This window comes from Diceros bicornis, chromosome 24 (assembly GCF_020826845.1).
Source record: "Diceros bicornis minor isolate mBicDic1 chromosome 24, mDicBic1.mat.cur, whole genome shotgun sequence".
NCBI classification, from domain to species: Eukaryota; Metazoa; Chordata; class Mammalia; order Perissodactyla; family Rhinocerotidae; genus Diceros; species Diceros bicornis.
The window spans coordinates 1-19,359 of NC_080763.1; positions in this window are offsets into that span (position 1 = coordinate 1).

The window sequence follows — 19,359 nt, forward strand, 5'->3', positions numbered from 1 at the left end:
GTTATTTCTAGGAGTTGGACACATACCAAGTTTAGCTCAGTTCTGGGCATCTTTGAAATACCTATACAAACTTGTTCCTACATAGTAACTTGCATCTTTGAATGAGAATCTGCTTGCTTACAGCAACGTGCTATATGTTCTGAATGCCCGAATTGGCAATCTGTGTCAAAACTTTGTTAGGAATTATGTGATCCTTACTAGCTGGAAGTAAGGGAGATGGGGCATGAAGTTATTTCTAGGAGTTGGACACATAGGAAGTTTAGCTCAGTTCTGGGCATCTTTGAAATACCTATACAAACTTGTTCCTACATAGTAACTTGCAACTTTGAATGAAAATGTGCTTGCTTACAGCAACGTGCTATATGTTCTGAATGCCCGAATTGGGAATCTGTGTCAAAACTTTGTTAGGAATTATGTGATCCTTACTAGCTGGAAGTAAGGGAGATGGGGCATGAAGTTATTTCTAGGAGTTGGACACATACCAAGTTTAGCTCAGTTCTGGGCATCTTTGAAATACCTATACAAACTTGTTCCTACATAGTAACTTGCAACTTTGAATGAGAATGTGCTTGCTTACAGCAACGTGCTATATGTTCTGAATGCACGATTTGGGAATCTGTGTCAAAACTTTGTTAGGAATTATGTCATCCTTACTAGCTGGAAGTAAGGGAGATGGGGCATGAAGTTATTTCTAGGAGTTGGACACATACCAAGTTTAGCTCAGTTCTGGGCATCTTTGAAATACCTAGACAAACTTGTTCCTACATAGTAACTTGCAACTTTGAATGAGAATGTGCTTGCTTAAAGCAACGTGCTATATGTTCTGAATGCCCGAATTGGGAATCTGTGTCAAAACTTTGTTAGGAATTATGTGATCCTTACTAGCTGGAAGTAAGGGAGATGGGGCATGAAGTTATTTCTAGGAGTTGGACACATACCAAGTTTAGCTCAGTTCTGGGCATCTTTGAAATACCTATACAAACTTGTTCCTACATAGTAACTTGCAACTTTGAATGAGAATGTGCTTGCTTGCAGCAACGTGCTATATGTTCTGAATGCCCGAATTGGCAATCTGTGTCAAAACTTTGTTAGGAATTATGTGATCCTTACTAGCTGGAAGTAAGGGAGATGGGGCATGAAGTTATTTCTAGGAGTTGGACACATACCAAGTTTAGCTCAGTTCTGGGCATCTTTGAAATACCTATACAAACTTGTTCCTACATAGTAACTTGCAACTTTGAATGAAAATGTGCTTGCTTACAGCAACGTGCTATATGTTCTGAATGCCCGAATTGGCAATCTGTGTCAAAACTTTGTTAGGAATTATGTGATCCTTACTAGCTGGAAGTAAGGGAGATGGGGCATGAAGTTATTCCTAGGAGTTGGACACATACCAAGTTTAGCTCAGTTCTGGGCATCTTTGAAATACCTATACAAACCTGTTCCTACATAGTAACTTGCATCTTTGAATGAGAATGTGCTTGCTTACAGCAACGTGCTATATGTTCTGAATGCCCGATTTGGGAATCTGTGTCAAAACTTTGTTGGGAATTATGTCATCCTTACTAGCTGGAAGTAAGGGAGATGGGGCATGAAGTTATTTCTAGGAGTTGGACACATACCAAGTTTAGCTCAGTTCTGGGCATCTTTGAAATACCTATACAAACTTGTTCCTACATAGTAACTTGCAACTTTGAATGAGAATGTGCTTGCTTGCAGCAACGTGCTATATGTTCTGAATGCCCGATTTGGGAATCTGTGTCAAAAATTTGTTAGGAATTATGTGATCCTTACTAGCTGGAAGTAAGGGAGATGGAGCATGAAGTTATTTCTAGGAGTTGGACACATACCAAGTTTAGCTCAGTTCTGGGCATCTTTGAAATACCTATACAAACTTGTTCCTACATAGTAACTTGCATCTTTGAATGAGAATGTGCTTGCTTACAGCAACGTGCTATATGTTCTGAATGCCCGAATTGGGAATCTGTGTCAAAACTTTGTTAGGAATTATGTGATCCTTACTAGCTGGAAGTAAGGGAGATGGGGCATGAAGTTATTTCTAGGAGTTGGACACATACCAAGTTTAGCTCAGTTCTGGGCATCTTTGAAATACCTATACAAACTTGTTCCTACATAGTAACTTGCAACTTTGAATGAGAATGTGCTTGCTTACAGCAACGTGCTATATGTTCTGAATGCCCGAATTGGGAATCTGTGTCAAAAACTTTGTTAGGAATTATGTGATCCTTAATAGCTGGAAGTAAGGGAGATGGGGCATGAAGTTATTTCTAGGAGTTGGACACATACCAAGTTTAGCTCAGTTCTGGGCATCTTTGAAATACCTATACAAACTTGTTCCTACATAGTAACTTGCATCTTTGAATGAGAATGTGCTTGCTTACAGCAACGTGCTATATGTTCTGAATGCCCGATTTGGGAATCTGTGTCAAAACTTTGTTAGGAATTATGTGATCCTTACTAGCTGGAAGTAAGGGAGATGGGGCATGAAGTTATTTCTAGGAGTTGGACACATACCAAGTTTAGCTCAGTTCGGGGCATCTTTGAAATACCTATACAAACTTGTTCCTACATAGTAACTTGCATCTTTGAATGAGAATGTGCTTGCTTACAGCAACGTGATATACGTTCTGAATGCCCGAATTGGCAATCTGTGTCAAAACTTTGTTAGGAATTATGTGATCCTTACTAGCTGGAAGTAAGGGAGATGGGGCATGAAGTTATTTCTAGGAGTTGGACACATACCAAGTTTAGCTCAGTTCTGGGCATCTTTGAAATACCTATACAAACTTGTTCCTACATAGTAACTTGCATCTTTGAATGAGAATGTGCTTGCTTACAGCAACGTGCTATATGTTCTGAATGCCCGAATTGGCAATCTGTGTCAAAACTTTGTTAGGAATTATGTGATCCTTACTAGCTGGAAGTAAGGGAGATGGGGCATGAAGTTATTTCTAGGAGTTGGACACATACCAAGTTTAGCTCAGTTCTGGGCATCTTTGAAATACCTATACAAACTTGTTCCTACATAGTAACTTGCAACTTTGAATGAGAATGTGCTTGCTTACAGCAACGTGCTATATGTTCTGAATGCCCGAATTGGGAATCTGTGTCAAAACTTTGTTAAGAATTATGTGATCCTTACTAGCTGGAAGTAAGGGAGATGGGGCATGAAGTTATTTCTAGGAGTTGGACACATACCAAGTTTAGCTCAGTTCTGGGCATCTTTGAAATACCTATACAAACTTGTTCCTACATAGTAACTTGCATCTTTGAATGAGAATCTGCTTGCTTACAGCAACGTGCTATATGTTCTGAATGCCCGAATTGGGAATCTGTGTCAAAACTTTGTTAGGAATTATGTGATCCTTACTAGCTGGAAGTAAGGGAGATGGGGCATGAAGTTATTTCTAGGAGTTGGACACATACCAAGTTTAGCTCAGTTCTGGGCATCTTTGAAATACCTATACAAACTTGTTCCTACATAGTAACTTGCATCTTTGAATGAGAATGTGCTTGCCTACAGCAACGTGCTATATGTTCTGAATGCCCGAATTGGCAATCTGTGTCAAAACTTTGTTAGGAATTATGTGATCCTTACTAGCTGGAAGTAAGGGAGATGGGGCATGAAGTTATTTCTAGGAGTTGGACACATACCAAGTTTAGCTCAGTTCTGGGCATCTTTGAAATACCTATACAAACTTGTTCCTACATAGTAACTTGCAACTTTGAATGAAAATGTGCTTGCTTACAGCAACGTGCTATATGTTCTGAATGCCCGAATTGGCAATCTGTGTCAAAACTTTGTTAGGAATTATGTGATCCTTACTAGCTGGAAGTAAGGGAGATGGGGCATGAAGTTATTTCTAGGAGTTGGACACATACCAAGTTTAGCTCAGTTCTGGGCATCTTTGAAATACCTATACAAACTTGTTCCTACATAGTAACTTGCATCTTTGAATGAGAATCTGCTTGCTTACAGCAACGTGCTATATGTTCTGAATGCCCGAATTGGGAATCTGTGTCAAAACTTTGTTAGGAATTATGTGATCCTTACTAGCTGGAAGTAAGGGAGATGGGGCATGAAGTTATTTCTAGGAGTTGGACACATACCAAGTTTAGCTCAGTTCTGGGCATCTTTGAAATACCTATACAAACTTGTTCCTACATAGTAACTTGCAACTTTGAATGAGAATCTGCTTGCTTACAGCAACGTGCTATATGTTCTGAATGCCCGAATTGGGAATCTGTGTCAAAACTTTGTTAGGAATTATGTGATCCTTACTAGCTGGAAGTAAGGGAGATGGGGCATGAAGTTATTTCTAGGAGTTGGACACATACCAAGTTTAGCTCAGTTCTGGGCATCTTTGAAATACCTATACAAACTTGTTCCTACATAGTAACTTGCAACTTTGAATGAGAATGTGCTTGCTTACAGCAACGTGCTATATGTTCTGAATGCCCGAATTGGGAATCTGTGTCAAAACTTTGTTAGGAATTATGTGATCCTTACTAGCTGGAAGTAAGGGAGATGGGGCATGAAGTTATTTCTAGGAGTTGGACACATACCAAGTTTAGCTCAGTTCTGGGCATCTTTGAATACCTATACAAACTTGTTCCTACATAGTAACTTGCATCTTTGAATGAGAATCTGCTTGCTTACAGCAACGTGCTATATGTTCTGAATGCCCGAATTGGGAATCTGTGTCAAAACTTTGTTAGGAATTATGTGATCCTTACTAGCTGGAAGTAAGGCAGATGGGGCATGAAGTTATTCCTAGGAGTTGGACACATACCAAGTTTAGCTCAGTTCTGGGCATCTTTGAAATACCTATACAAACTTGTTCCTACATAGTAACTTGCAACTTTGAATGAGAATGTGCTTGCTTACAGCAACGTGCTATATGTTCTGAATGCCCGAATTGGGAATCTGTGTCAAAACTTTGTTAGGAATTATGTGATCCTTACTAGCTGGAAGTAAGGCAGATGGGGCATGAAGTTATTCCTAGGAGTTGGACACATACCAAGTTTAGCTCAGTTCTGGGCATCTTTGAAATACCTATACAAACCTGTTCCTACATAGCAACTTGCATCTTTGAATGAGAATGTGCTTGCTTACAGCAACGTGCTATATGTTCTGAATGCCCGAATTGGGAATCTGTGTCAAAACTTTGTTAGGAATTATGTGATCCTTACTAGCTGGAAGTAAGGGAGATGGGGCATGAAGTTATTTCTAGGAGTTGGACACATACCAAGTTTAGCTCAGTTCTGGGCATCTTTGAAATACCTATACAAACTTGTTCCTACATAGTAACTTGCAACTTTGAATGAGAATCTGCTTGCTTACAGCAACGTGCTATATGTTCTGAATGCCCGAATTGGGAATCTGTGTCAAAACTTTGTTAGGAATTATGTGATCCTTACTAGCTGGAAGTAAGGGAGATGGGGCATGAAGTTATTTCTAGGAGTTGGACACATACCAAGTTTAGCTCAGTTCTGGGCATCTTTGAAATACCTATACAAACTTGTTCCTACATAGTAACTTGCAACTTTGAATGAGAATGTGCTTGCTTACAGCAACGTGCTATATGTTCTGAATGCCCGAATTGGGAATCTGTGTCAAAACTTTGTTAGGAATTATGTGATCCTTACTAGCTGGAAGTAAGGGAGATGGGGCATGAAGTTATTTCTAGGAGTTGGACACATACCAAGTTTAGCTCAGTTCTGGGCATCTTTGAAATACCTATACAAACTTGTTCCTACATAGTAACTTGCATCTTTGAATGAGAATCTGCTTGCTTACAGCAACGTGCTATATGTTCTGAATGCCCGAATTGGGAATCTGTGTCAAAACTTTGTTAGGAATTATGTGATCCTTACTAGCTGGAAGTAAGGCAGATGGGGCATGAAGTTATTTCTAGGAGTTGGACACATACCAAGTTTAGCTCAGTTCTGGGCATCTTTGAAATACCTATACAAACTTGTTCCTACATAGTAATTTGCAACTTTGAATGAGAATCTGCTTGCTTACAGCAACGTGCTATATGTTCTGAATGCCCGAATTGGGAATCTGTGTCAAAACTTTGTTAGGAATTATGTGATCCTTACTAGCTGGAAGTAAGGCAGATGGGGCATGAAGTTATTTCTAGGAGTTGGACACATACCAAGTTTAGCTCAGTTCTGGGCATCTTTGAAATACCTATACAAACTTGTTCCTACATAGTAACTTGCATCTTTGAATGAGAATGTGCTTGCTTACAGCAACGTGCTATATGTTCTGATTGCCCGAATTGGCAATCTGTGTCAAAACTTTGTTAGGAATTATGTGATCCTTACTAGCTGGAAGTAAGGGAGATGGGGCATGAAGTTATTTCTAGGAGTTGGACACATACCAAGTTTAGCTCAGTTCTGGGCATCTTTGAAATACCTATACAAACTTGTTCCTACATAGTAACTTGCAACTTTGAATGAAAATGTGCTTGCTTACAGCAACGTGCTATATGTTCTGAATGCCCGAATTGGCAATCTGTGTCAAAACTTTGTTAGGAATTATGTGATCCTTACTAGCTGGAAGTAAGGGAGATGGGGCATGAAGTTATTTCTAGGAGTTGGACACATACCAAGTTTAGCTCAGTTCTGGGCATCTTTGAAATACCTATACAAACTTGTTCCTACATAGTAACTTGCATCTTTGAATGAGAATCTGCTTGCTTACAGCAACGTGCTATATGTTCTGAATGCCCGAATTGGGAATCTGTGTCAAAACTTTGTTAGGAATTATGTGATCCTTACTAGCTGGAAGTAAGGGAGATGGGGCATGAAGTTATTTCTAGGAGTTGGACACATACCAAGTTTAGCTCAGTTCTGGGCATCTTTGAAATACCTATACAAACTTGTTCCTACATAGTAACTTGCAACTTTGAATGAGAATCTGCTTGCTTACAGCAACGTGCTATATGTTCTGAATGCCCGAATTGGGAATCTGTGTCAAAACTTTGTTAGGAATTATGTGATCCTTACTAGCTGGAAGTAAGGGAGATGGGGCATGAAGTTATTTCTAGGAGTTGGACACATACCAAGTTTAGCTCAGTTCTGGGCATCTTTGAAATACCTATACAAACTTGTTCCTACATAGTAACTTGCAACTTTGAATGAGAATGTGCTTGCTTACAGCAACGTGCTATATGTTCTGAATGCCCGAATTGGGAATCTGTGTCAAAACTTTGTTAGGAATTATGTGATCCTTACTAGCTGGAAGTAAGGGAGATGGGGCATGAAGTTATTTCTAGGAGTTGGACACATACCAAGTTTAGCTCAGTTCTGGGCATCTTTGAAATACCTATACAAACTTGTTCCTACATAGTAACTTGCATCTTTGAATGAGAATCTGCTTGCTTACAGCAACGTGCTATATGTTCTGAATGCCCGAATTGGGAATCTGTGTCAAAACTTTGTTAGGAATTATGTGATCCTTACTAGCTGGAAGTAAGGCAGATGGGGCATGAAGTTATTCCTAGGAGTTGGACACATACCAAGTTTAGCTCAGTTCTGGGCATCTTTGAAATACCTATACAAACTTGTTCCTACATAGTAACTTGCAACTTTGAATGAGAATGTGCTTGCTTACAGCAACGTGCTATATGTTCTGAATGCCCGAATTGGGAATCTGTGTCAAAACTTTGTTAGGAATTATGTGATCCTTACTAGCTGGAAGTAAGGGAGATGGGGCATGAAGTTATTCCTAGGAGTTGGACACATACCAAGTTTAGCTCAGTTCTGGGCATCTTTGAAATACCTATACAAACCTGTTCCTACATAGTAACTTGCATCTTTGAATGAGAATGTGCTTGCTTACAGCAACGTGCTATATGTTCTGAATGCCCGAATTGGGAATCTGTGTCAAAACTTTGTTAGGAATTATGTGATCCTTACTAGCTGGAAGTAAGGGAGATGGGGCATGAAGTTATTTCTAGGAGTTGGTCACATACCAAGTTTAGCTCAGTTCTGGGCATCTTTGAAATACCTATACAAACTTGTTCCTACATAGTAACTTGCATCTTTGAATGAGAATCTGCTTGCTTACAGCAACGTGCTATATGTTCTGAATGCCCGAATTGGGAATCTGTGTCAAAACTTTGTTAGGAATTATGTGATCCTTACTAGCTGGAAGTAAGGGAGATGGGGCATGAAGTTATTTCTAGGAGTTGGACACATACCAAGTTTAGCTCAGTTCTGGGCATCTTTGAAATACCTATACAAACTTGTTCCTACATAGTAACTTGCAACTTTGAATGAAAATGTGCTTGCTTACAGCAACGTGGTATATGTTCTGAATGCCCGAATTGGGAATCTGTGTCAAAACTTTGTTAGGAATTATGTGATCCTTACTAGCTGGAAGTAAGGGAGATGGGGCATGAAGTTATTTCTAGGAGTTGGACACATACCAAGTTTAGCTCGGTTCTGGGCATCTTTGAAATACCTATACAAACTTGTTCCTACATAGTAACTTGCAACTTTGAATGAAAATGTGCTTGCTTACAGCAACGTGCTATATGTTCTGAATGCCCGAATTGGCAATCTGTGTCAAAACTTTGTTAGGAATTATGTGATCCTTACTAGCTGGAAGTAAGGGAGATGGGGCATGAAGTTATTTCTAGGAGTTGGACACATACCAAGTTTAGCTCGGTTCTGGGCATCTTTGAAATACCTATACAAACTTGTTCCTACATAGTAACTTGCAACTTTGAATGAGAATGTGCTTGCTTACAGCAACGTGCTATATGTTCTGAATGCCCGAATTGGGAATCTGTGTCAAAACTTTGTTAAGAATTATGTGATCCTTACTAGCTGGAAGTAAGGGAGATGGGGCATGAAGTTATTTCTAGGAGTTGGACACATACCAAGTTTAGCTCAGTTCTGGGCATCTTTGAAATACCTATACAAACTTGTTCCTACATAGTAACTTGCATCTTTGAATGAGAATCTGCTTGCTTACAGCAACGTGCTATATGTTCTGAATGCCCGAATTGGGAATCTGTGTCAAAACTTTGTTAGGAATTATGTGATCCTTACTAGCTGGAAGTAAGGGAGATGGGGCATGAAGTTATTTCTAGGAGTTGGACACATACCAAGTTTAGCTCAGTTCTGGGCATCTTTGAAATACCTATACAAACTTGTTCCTACATAGTAACTTGCATCTTTGAATGAGAATGTGCTTGCTTACAGCAACGTGCTATATGTTCTGAATGCCCGAATTGGGAATCTGTGTCAAAACTTTGTTAGGAATTATGTGATCCTTACTAGCTGGAAGTAAGGGAGATGGGGCATGAAGTTATTTCTAGGAGTTGGACACATACCAAGTTTAGCTCAGTTCTGGGCATCTTTGAAATACCTATACAAACTTGTTCCTACATACTAACTTGCAACTTTGAATGAAAATGTGCTTGCTTACAGCAACGTGCTATATGTTCTGAATGCCCGAATTGGCAATCTGTGTCAAAACTTTGTTAGGAATTATGTGATCCTTACTAGCTGGAAGTAAGGGAGATGGGGCATGAAGTTATTTCTAGGAGTTGGACACATACCAAGTTTAGCTCAGTTCTGGGCATCTTTGAAATACCTATACAAACTTGTTCCTACATAGTAACTTGCATCTTTGAATGAGAATCTGCTTGCTTACAGCAACGTGCTATATGTTCTGAATGCCCGAATTGGGAATCTGTGTCAAAACTTTGTTAGGAATTATGTGATCCTTACTAGCTGGAAGTAAGGGAGATGGGGCATGAAGTTATTTCTAGGAGTTGGACACATACCAAGTTTAGCTCAGTTCTCGGCATCTTTGAAATACCTATACAAACTTGTTCCTACATAGTAACTTGCAACTTTGAATGAGAATCTGCTTGCTTACAGCAACGTGCTATATGTTCTGAATGCCCGAATTGGGAATCTGTGTCAAAACTTTGTTAGGAATTATGTGATCCTTACTAGCTGGAAGTAAGGGAGATGGGGCATGAAGTTATTTCTAGGAGTTGGACACATACCAAGTTTAGCTCAGTTCTGGGCATCTTTGAAATACCTATACAAACTTGTTCCTACATAGTAACTTGCATCTTTGAATGAGAATCTGCTTGCTTACAGCAACGTGCTATATGTTCTGAATGCCCGAATTGGGAATCTGTGTCAAAACTTTGTTAGGAATTATGTGATCCTTACTAGCTGGAAGTAAGGCAGATGGGGCATGAAGTTATTCCTAGGAGTTGGACACATACCAAGTTTAGCTCAGTTCTGGGCATCTTTGAAATACCTATACAAACTTGTTCCTACATAGTAACTTGCAACTTTGAATGAGAATGTGCTTGCTTACAGCAACGTGCTATATGTTCTGAATGCCCGAATTGGGAATCTGTGTCAAAACTTTGTTAGGAATTATGTGATCCTTACTAGCTGGAAGTAAGGGAGATGGGGCATGAAGTTATTCCTAGGAGTTGGACACATACCAAGTTTAGCTCAGTTCTGGGCATCTTTGAAATACCTATACAAACCTGTTCCTACATAGTAACTTGCATCTTTGAATGAGAATGTGCTTGCTTACAGCAACGTGCTATATGTTCTGAATGCCCGAATTGGGAATCTGTGTCAAAACTTTGTTAGGAATTATGTGATCCTTACTAGCTGGAAGTAAGGGAGATGGGGCATGAAGTTATTTCTAGGAGTTGGTCACATACCAAGTTTAGCTCAGTTCTGGGCATCTTTGAAATACCTATACAAACTTGTTCCTACATAGTAACTTGCATCTTTGAATGAGAATCTGCTTGCTTACAGCAACGTGCTATATGTTCTGAATGCCCGAATTGGGAATCTGTGTCAAAACTTTGTTAGGAATTATGTGATCCTTACTAGCTGGAAGTAAGGGAGATGGGGCATGAAGTTATTTCTAGGAGTTGGACACATACCAAGTTTAGCTCAGTTCTGGGCATCTTTGAAATACCTATACAAACTTGTTCCTACATAGTAACTTGCAACTTTGAATGAAAATGTGCTTGCTTACAGCAACGTGGTATATGTTCTGAATGCCCGAATTGGGAATCTGTGTCAAAACTTTGTTAGGAATTATGTGATCCTTACTAGCTGGAAGTAAGGGAGATGGGGCATGAAGTTATTTCTAGGAGTTGGACACATACCAAGTTTAGCTCGGTTCTGGGCATCTTTGAAATACCTATACAAACTTGTTCCTACATAGTAACTTGCAACTTTGAATGAAAATGTGCTTGCTTACAGCAACGTGCTATATGTTCTGAATGCCCGAATTGGCAATCTGTGTCAAAACTTTGTTAGGAATTATGTGATCCTTACTAGCTGGAAGTAAGGGAGATGGGGCATGAAGTTATTTCTAGGAGTTGGACACATACCAAGTTTAGCTCAGTTCTGGGCATCTTTGAAATACCTATACAAACTTGTTCCTACATAGTAACTTGCATCTTTGAATGAGAATCTGCTTGCTTACAGCAACGTGCTATATGTTCTGAATGCCCGAATTGGGAATCTGTGTCAAAACTTTGTTAGGAATTATGTCATCCTTACTAGCTGGAAGTAAGGGAGATGGGGCATGAAGTTATTTCTAGGAGTTGGACACATACCAAGTTTAGCTCAGTTCTGGGCATCTTTGAAACACCTATACAAACTTGTTCCTACATAGTAACTTGCATCTTTGAATGAGAATCTGCTTGCTTACAGCAACGTGCTATATGTTCTGAATGCCCGAATTGGGAATCTGTGTCAAATCTTGGTTAGGAATTATGTGATCCTTACTAGCTGGAAGTAAGGGAGATGGGGCATGAAGTTATTTCTTGGAGTTGGACACATACCAAGTTTAGCTCAGTTCTGGGCATCTTTGAAATACCTATACAAACTTGTTCCTACATAGTAACTTGCAACTTTGAATGATAATGTGCTTGCTTGCAGCAACGTGCTATATGTTCTGAATGCCCGAATTGGGAATCTGTGTCAAAACTTTGTTAGGAATTATGTGACCCTTACTAGCTGGAAGTAAGGGAGATGGGGCATGAAGTTATTCCTAGGAGTTGGACACATACCAAGTTTAGCTCAGTTCTGGGCATCTTTGAAATACCTATACAAACCTGTTCCTACATAGTAACTTGCATCTTTGAATGAGAATGTGCTTGCTTACAGCAACGTGCTATATGTTCTGAATGCCCGAATTGGCAATCTGTGTCAAAACTTTGTTAGGAATTATGTGATCCTTACTAGCTGGAAGTAAGGGAGATGGGGCATGAAGTTATTTCTATGAGTTGGACACATAGGAAGTTTAGCTCAGTTCTGGGCATCTTTGAAATACCTATACAAACTTGTTCCTACATAGTAACTTGCAACTTTGAATGAAAATGTGCTTGCTTACAGCAACGTGCTATATGTTCTGAATGCCCGAATTGGGAATCTGTGTCAAAACTTTGTTAGGAATTATGTGATCCTTACTAGCTGGAAGTAAGGGAGATGGGGCATGAAGTTATTTCTAGGAGTTGGACACATACCAAGTTTAGCTCAGTTCTGGGCATCTTTGAAATACCTATACAAACTTGTTCCTACATAGTAACTTGCAACTTTGAATGAGAATGTGCTTGCTTACAGCAACGTGCTATATGTTCTGAATGCACGATTTGGGAATCTGTGTCAAAACTTTGTTAGGAATTATGTCATCCTTACTAGCTGGAAGTAAGGGAGATGGGGCATGAAGTTATTTCTAGGAGTTGGACACATACCAAGTTTAGCTCAGTTCTGGGCATCTTTGAAATACCTAGACAAACTTGTTCCTACATAGTAACTTGCAACTTTGAATGAGAATGTGCTTGCTTAAAGCAACGTGCTATATGTTCTGAATGCCCGAATTGGGAATCTGTGTCAAAACTTTGTTAGGAATTATGTGATCCTTACTAGCTGGAAGTAAGGGAGATGGGGCATGAAGTTATTTCTAGGAGTTGGACACATACCAAGTTTAGCTCAGTTCTGGGCATCTTTGAAATACCTATACAAACTTGTTCCTACATAGTAACTTGCAACTTTGAATGAGAATGTGCTTGCTTGCAGCAACGTGCTATATGTTCTGAATGCCCGAATTGGCAATCTGTGTCAAAACTTTGTTAGGAATTATGTGATCCTTACTAGCTGGAAGTAAGGGAGATGGGGCATGAAGTTATTTCTAGGAGTTGGACACATACCAAGTTTAGCTCAGTTCTGGGCATCTTTGAAATACCTATACAAACTTGTTCCTACATAGTAACTTGCAACTTTGAATGAAAATGTGCTTGCTTACAGCAACGTGCTATATGTTCTGAATGCCCGAATTGGCAATCTGTGTCAAAACTTTGTTAGGAATTATGTGATCCTTACTAGCTGGAAGTAAGGGAGATGGGGCATGAAGTTATTCCTAGGAGTTGGACACATACCAAGTTTAGCTCAGTTCTGGGCATCTTTGAAATACCTATACAAACCTGTTCCTACATAGTAACTTGCATCTTTGAATGAGAATGTGCTTGCTTACAGCAACGTGCTATATGTTCTGAATGCCCGATTTGGGAATCTGTGTCAAAACTTTGTTGGGAATTATGTCATCCTTACTAGCTGGAAGTAAGGGAGATGGGGCATGAAGTTATTTCTAGGAGTTGGACACATACCAAGTTTAGCTCAGTTCTGGGCATCTTTGAAATACCTATACAAACTTGTTCCTACATAGTAACTTGCAACTTTGAATGAGAATGTGCTTGCTTGCAGCAACGTGCTATATGTTCTGAATGCCCGATTTGGGAATCTGTGTCAAAAATTTGTTAGGAATTATGTGATCCTTACTAGCTGGAAGTAAGGGAGATGGAGCATGAAGTTATTTCTAGGAGTTGGACACATACCAAGTTTAGCTCAGTTCTGGGCATCTTTGAAATACCTATACAAACTTGTTCCTACATAGTAACTTGCATCTTTGAATGAGAATGTGCTTGCTTACAGCAACGTGCTATATGTTCTGAATGCCCGAATTGGGAATCTGTGTCAAAACTTTGTTAGGAATTATGTGATCCTTACTAGCTGGAAGTAAGGGAGATGGGGCATGAAGTTATTTCTAGGAGTTGGACACATACCAAGTTTAGCTCAGTTCTGGGCATCTTTGAAATACCTATACAAACTTGTTCCTACATAGTAACTTGCAACTTTGAATGAGAATGTGCTTGCTTACAGCAACGTGCTATATGTTCTGAATGCCCGAATTGGGAATCTGTGTCAAAAACTTTGTTAGGAATTATGTGATCCTTAATAGCTGGAAGTAAGGGAGATGGGGCATGAAGTTATTTCTAGGAGTTGGACACATACCAAGTTTAGCTCAGTTCTGGGCATCTTTGAAATACCTATACAAACTTGTTCCTACATAGTAACTTGCATCTTTGAATGAGAATGTGCTTGCTTACAGCAACGTGCTATATGTTCTGAATGCCCGATTTGGGAATCTGTGTCAAAACTTTGTTAGGAATTATGTGATCCTTACTAGCTGGAAGTAAGGGAGATGGGGCATGAAGTTATTTCTAGGAGTTGGACACATACCAAGTTTAGCTCAGTTCGGGGCATCTTTGAAATACCTATACAAACTTGTTCCTACATAGTAACTTGCATCTTTGAATGAGAATGTGCTTGCTTACAGCAACGTGATATACGTTCTGAATGCCCGAATTGGCAATCTGTGTCAAAACTTTGTTAGGAATTATGTGATCCTTACTAGCTGGAAGTAAGGGAGATGGGGCATGAAGTTATTTCTAGGAGTTGGACACATACCAAGTTTAGCTCAGTTCTGGGCATCTTTGAAATACCTATACAAACTTGTTCCTACATAGTAACTTGCATCTTTGAATGAGAATGTGCTTGCTTACAGCAACGTGCTATATGTTCTGAATGCCCGAATTGGCAATCTGTGTCAAAACTTTGTTAGGAATTATGTGATCCTTACTAGCTGGAAGTAAGGGAGATGGGGCATGAAGTTATTTCTAGGAGTTGGACACATACCAAGTTTAGCTCAGTTCTGGGCATCTTTGAAACACCTATACAAACTTGTTCCTACATAGTAACTTGCATCTTTGAATGAGAATCTGCTTGCTTACAGCAACGTGCTATATGTTCTGAATGCCCGAATTGGGAATCTGTGTCAAATCTTGGTTAGGAATTATGTGATCCTTACTAGCTGGAAGTAAGGGAGATGGGGCATGAAGTTATTTCTTGGAGTTGGACACATACCAAGTTTAGCTCAGTTCTGGGCATCTTTGAAATACCTATACAAACTTGTTCCTACATAGTAACTTGCAACTTTGAATGATAATGTGCTTGCTTGCAGCAACGTGCTATATGTTCTGAATGCCCGAATTGGGAATCTGTGTCAAAACTTTGTTAGGAATTATGTGACCCTTACTAGCTGGAAGTAAGGGAGATGGGGCATGAAGTTATTCCTAGGAGTTGGACACATACCAAGTTTAGCTCAGTTCTGGGCATCTTTGAAATACCTATACAAACCTGTTCCTACATAGTAACTTGCATCTTTGAATGAGAATGTGCTTGCTTACAGCAACGTGCTATATGTTCTGAATGCCCGAATTGGCAATCTGTGTCAAAACTTTGTTAGGAATTATGTGATCCTTACTAGCTGGAAGTAAGGGAGATGGGGCATGAAGTTATTTCTAGGAGTTGGACACATAGGAAGTTTAGCTCAGTTCTGGGCATCTTTGAAATACCTATACAAACTTGTTCCTACATAGTAACTTGCAACTTTGAATGAAAATGTGCTTGCTTACAGCAACGTGCTATATGTTCTGAATGCCCGAATTGGGAATCTGTGTCAAAACTTTGTTAGGAATTATGTGATCCTTACTAGCTGGAAGTAAGGGAGATGGGGCATGAAGTTATTTCTAGGAGTTGGACACATACCAAGTTTAGCTCAGTTCTGGGCATCTTTGAAATACCTATACAAACTTGTTCCTACATAGTAACTTGCAACTTTGAATGAGAATGTGCTTGCTTACAGCAACGTGCTATATGTTCTGAATGCACGATTTGGGAATCTGTGTCAAAACTTTGTTAGGAATTATGTCATCCTTACTAGCTGGAAGTAAGGGAGATGGGGCATGAAGTTATTTCTAGGAGTTGGACACATACCAAGTTTAGCTCAGTTCTGGGCATCTTTGAAATACCTAGACAAACTTGTTCCTACATAGTAACTTGCAACTTTGAATGAGAATGTGCTTGCTTAAAGCAACGTGCTATATGTTCTGAATGCCCGAATTGGGAATCTGTGTCAAAACTTTGTTAGGAATTATGTGATCCTTACTAGCTGGAAGTAAGGGAGATGGGGCATGAAGTTATTTCTAGGAGTTGGACACATACCAAGTTTAGCTCAGTTCTGGGCATCTTTGAAATACCTATACAAACTTGTTCCTACATAGTAACTTGCAACTTTGAATGAGAATGTGCTTGCTTGCAGCAACGTGCTATATGTTCTGAATGCCCGAATTGGCAATCTGTGTCAAAACTTTGTTAGGAATTATGTGATCCTTACTAGCTGGAAGTAAGGGAGATGGGGCATGAAGTTATTTCTAGGAGTTGGACACATACCAAGTTTAGCTCAGTTCTGGGCATCTTTGAAATACCTATACAAACTTGTTCCTACATAGTAACTTGCAACTTTGAATGAAAATGTGCTTGCTTACAGCAACGTGCTATATGTTCTGAATGCCCGAATTGGCAATCTGTGTCAAAACTTTGTTAGGAATTATGTGATCCTTACTAGCTGGAAGTAAGGGAGATGGGGCATGAAGTTATTCCTAGGAGTTGGACACATACCAAGTTTAGCTCAGTTCTGGGCATCTTTGAAATACCTATACAAACCTGTTCCTACATAGTAACTTGCATCTTTGAATGAGAATGTGCTTGCTTACAGCAACGTGCTATATGTTCTGAATGCCCGATTTGGGAATCTGTGTCAAAACTTTGTTGGGAATTATGTCATCCTTACTAGCTGGAAGTAAGGGAGATGGGGCATGAAGTTATTTCTAGGAGTTGGACACATACCAAGTTTAGCTCAGTTCTGGGCATCTTTGAAATACCTATACAAACTTGTTCCTACATAGTAACTTGCAACTTTGAATGAGAATGTGCTTGCTTGCAGCAACGTGCTATATGTTCTGAATGCCCGATTTGGGAATCTGTGTCAAAAATTTGTTAGGAATTATGTGATCCTTACTAGCTGGAAGTAAGGGAGATGGAGCATGAAGTTATTTCTAGGAGTTGGACACATACCAAGTTTAGCTCAGTTCTGGGCATCTTTGAAATACCTATACAAACTTGTTCCTACATAGTAACTTGCATCTTTGAATGAGAATGTGCTTGCTTACAGCAACGTGCTATATGTTCTGAATGCCCGAATTGGGAATCTGTGTCAAAACTTTGTTAGGAATTATGTGATCCTTACTAGCTGGAAGTAAGGGAGATGGGGCATGAAGTTATTTCTAGGAGTTGGACACATACCAAGTTTAGCTCAGTTCTGGGCATCTTTGAAATACCTATACAAACTTGTTCCTACATAGTAACTTGCAACTTTGAATGAGAATGTGCTTGCTTACAGCAACGTGCTATATGTTCTGAATGCCCGAATTGGGAATCTGTGTCAAAAACTTTGTTAGGAATTATGTGATCCTTAATAGCTGGAAGTAAGGGAGATGGGGCATGAAGTTATTTCTAGGAGTTGGACACATACCAAGTTTAGCTCAGTTCTGGGCATCTTTGAAATACCTATACAAACTTGTTCCTACATAGTAACTTGCATCTTTGAATGAGAATGTGCTTGCTTACAGCAACGTGCTATATGTTCTGAATGCCCGATTTGGGAATCTGTGTCAAAACTTTGTTAGGAATTATGTGATCCTTACTAGCTGGAAGTAAGGGAGATGGGGCATGAAGTTATTTCTAGGAGTTGGACACATACCAAGTTTAGCTCAGTTCGGGGCATCTTTGAAATACCTATACAAACTTGTTCCTACATAGTAACTTGCATCTTTGAATGAGAATGTGCTTGCTTACAGCAACGTGATATACGTTCTGAATGCCCGAATTGGCAATCTGTGTCAAAACTTTGTTAGGAATTATGTGATCCTTACTAGCTGGAAGTAAGGGAGATGGGGCATGAAGTTATTTCTAGGAGTTGGACACATACCAAGTTTAGCTCAGTTCTGGGCATCTTTGAAATACCTATACAAACTTGTTCCTACATAGTAACTTGCATCTTTGAATGAGAATGTGCTTGCTTACAGCAACGTGCTATATGTTCTGAATGCCCGAATTGGCAATCTGTGTCAAAACTTTGTTAGGAATTATGTGATCCTTACTAGCTGGAAGTAAGGGAGATGGGGCATGAAGTTATTTCTAGGAGTTGGACACATACCAAGTTTAGCTCAGTTCTGGGCATCTTTGAAATACCTATACAAACTTGTTCCTACATAGTAACTTGCAACTTTGAATGAGAATGTGCTTGCTTACAGCAACGTGCTATATGTTCTGAATGCCCGAATTGGGAATCTGTGTCAAAACTTTGTTAAGAATTATGTGATCCTTACTAGCTGGAAGTAAGGGAGATGGGGCATGAAGTTATTTCTAGGAGTTGGACACATACCAAGTTTAGCTCAGTTCTGGGCATCTTTGAAATACCTATACAAACTTGTTCCTACATAGTAACTTGCATCTTTGAATGAGAATCTGCTTGCTTACAGCAACGTGCTATATGTTCTGAATGCCCGAATTGGGAATCTGTGTCAAAACTTTGTTAGGAATTATGTGATCCTTACTAGCTGGAAGTAAGGGAGATGGGGCATGAAGTTATTTCTAGGAGTTGGACACATACCAAGTTTAGCTCAGTTCTGGGCATCTTTGAAATACCTATACAAACTTGTTCCTACATAGTAACTTGCATCTTTGAATGAGAATGTGCTTGCCTACAGCAACGTGCTATATGTTCTGAATGCCCGAATTGGCAATCTGTGTCAAAACTTTGTTAGGAATTATGTGATCCTTACTAGCTGGAAGTAAGGGAGATGGGGCATGAAGTTATTTCTAGGAGTTGGACACATACCAAGTTTAGCTCAGTTCTGGGCATCTTTGAAATACCTATACAAACTTGTTCCTACATAGTAACTTGCAACTTTGAATGAAAATGTGCTTGCTTACAGCAACGTGCTATATGTTCTGAATGCCCGAATTGGCAATCTGTGTCAAAACTTTGTTAGGAATTATGTGATCCTTACTAGCTGG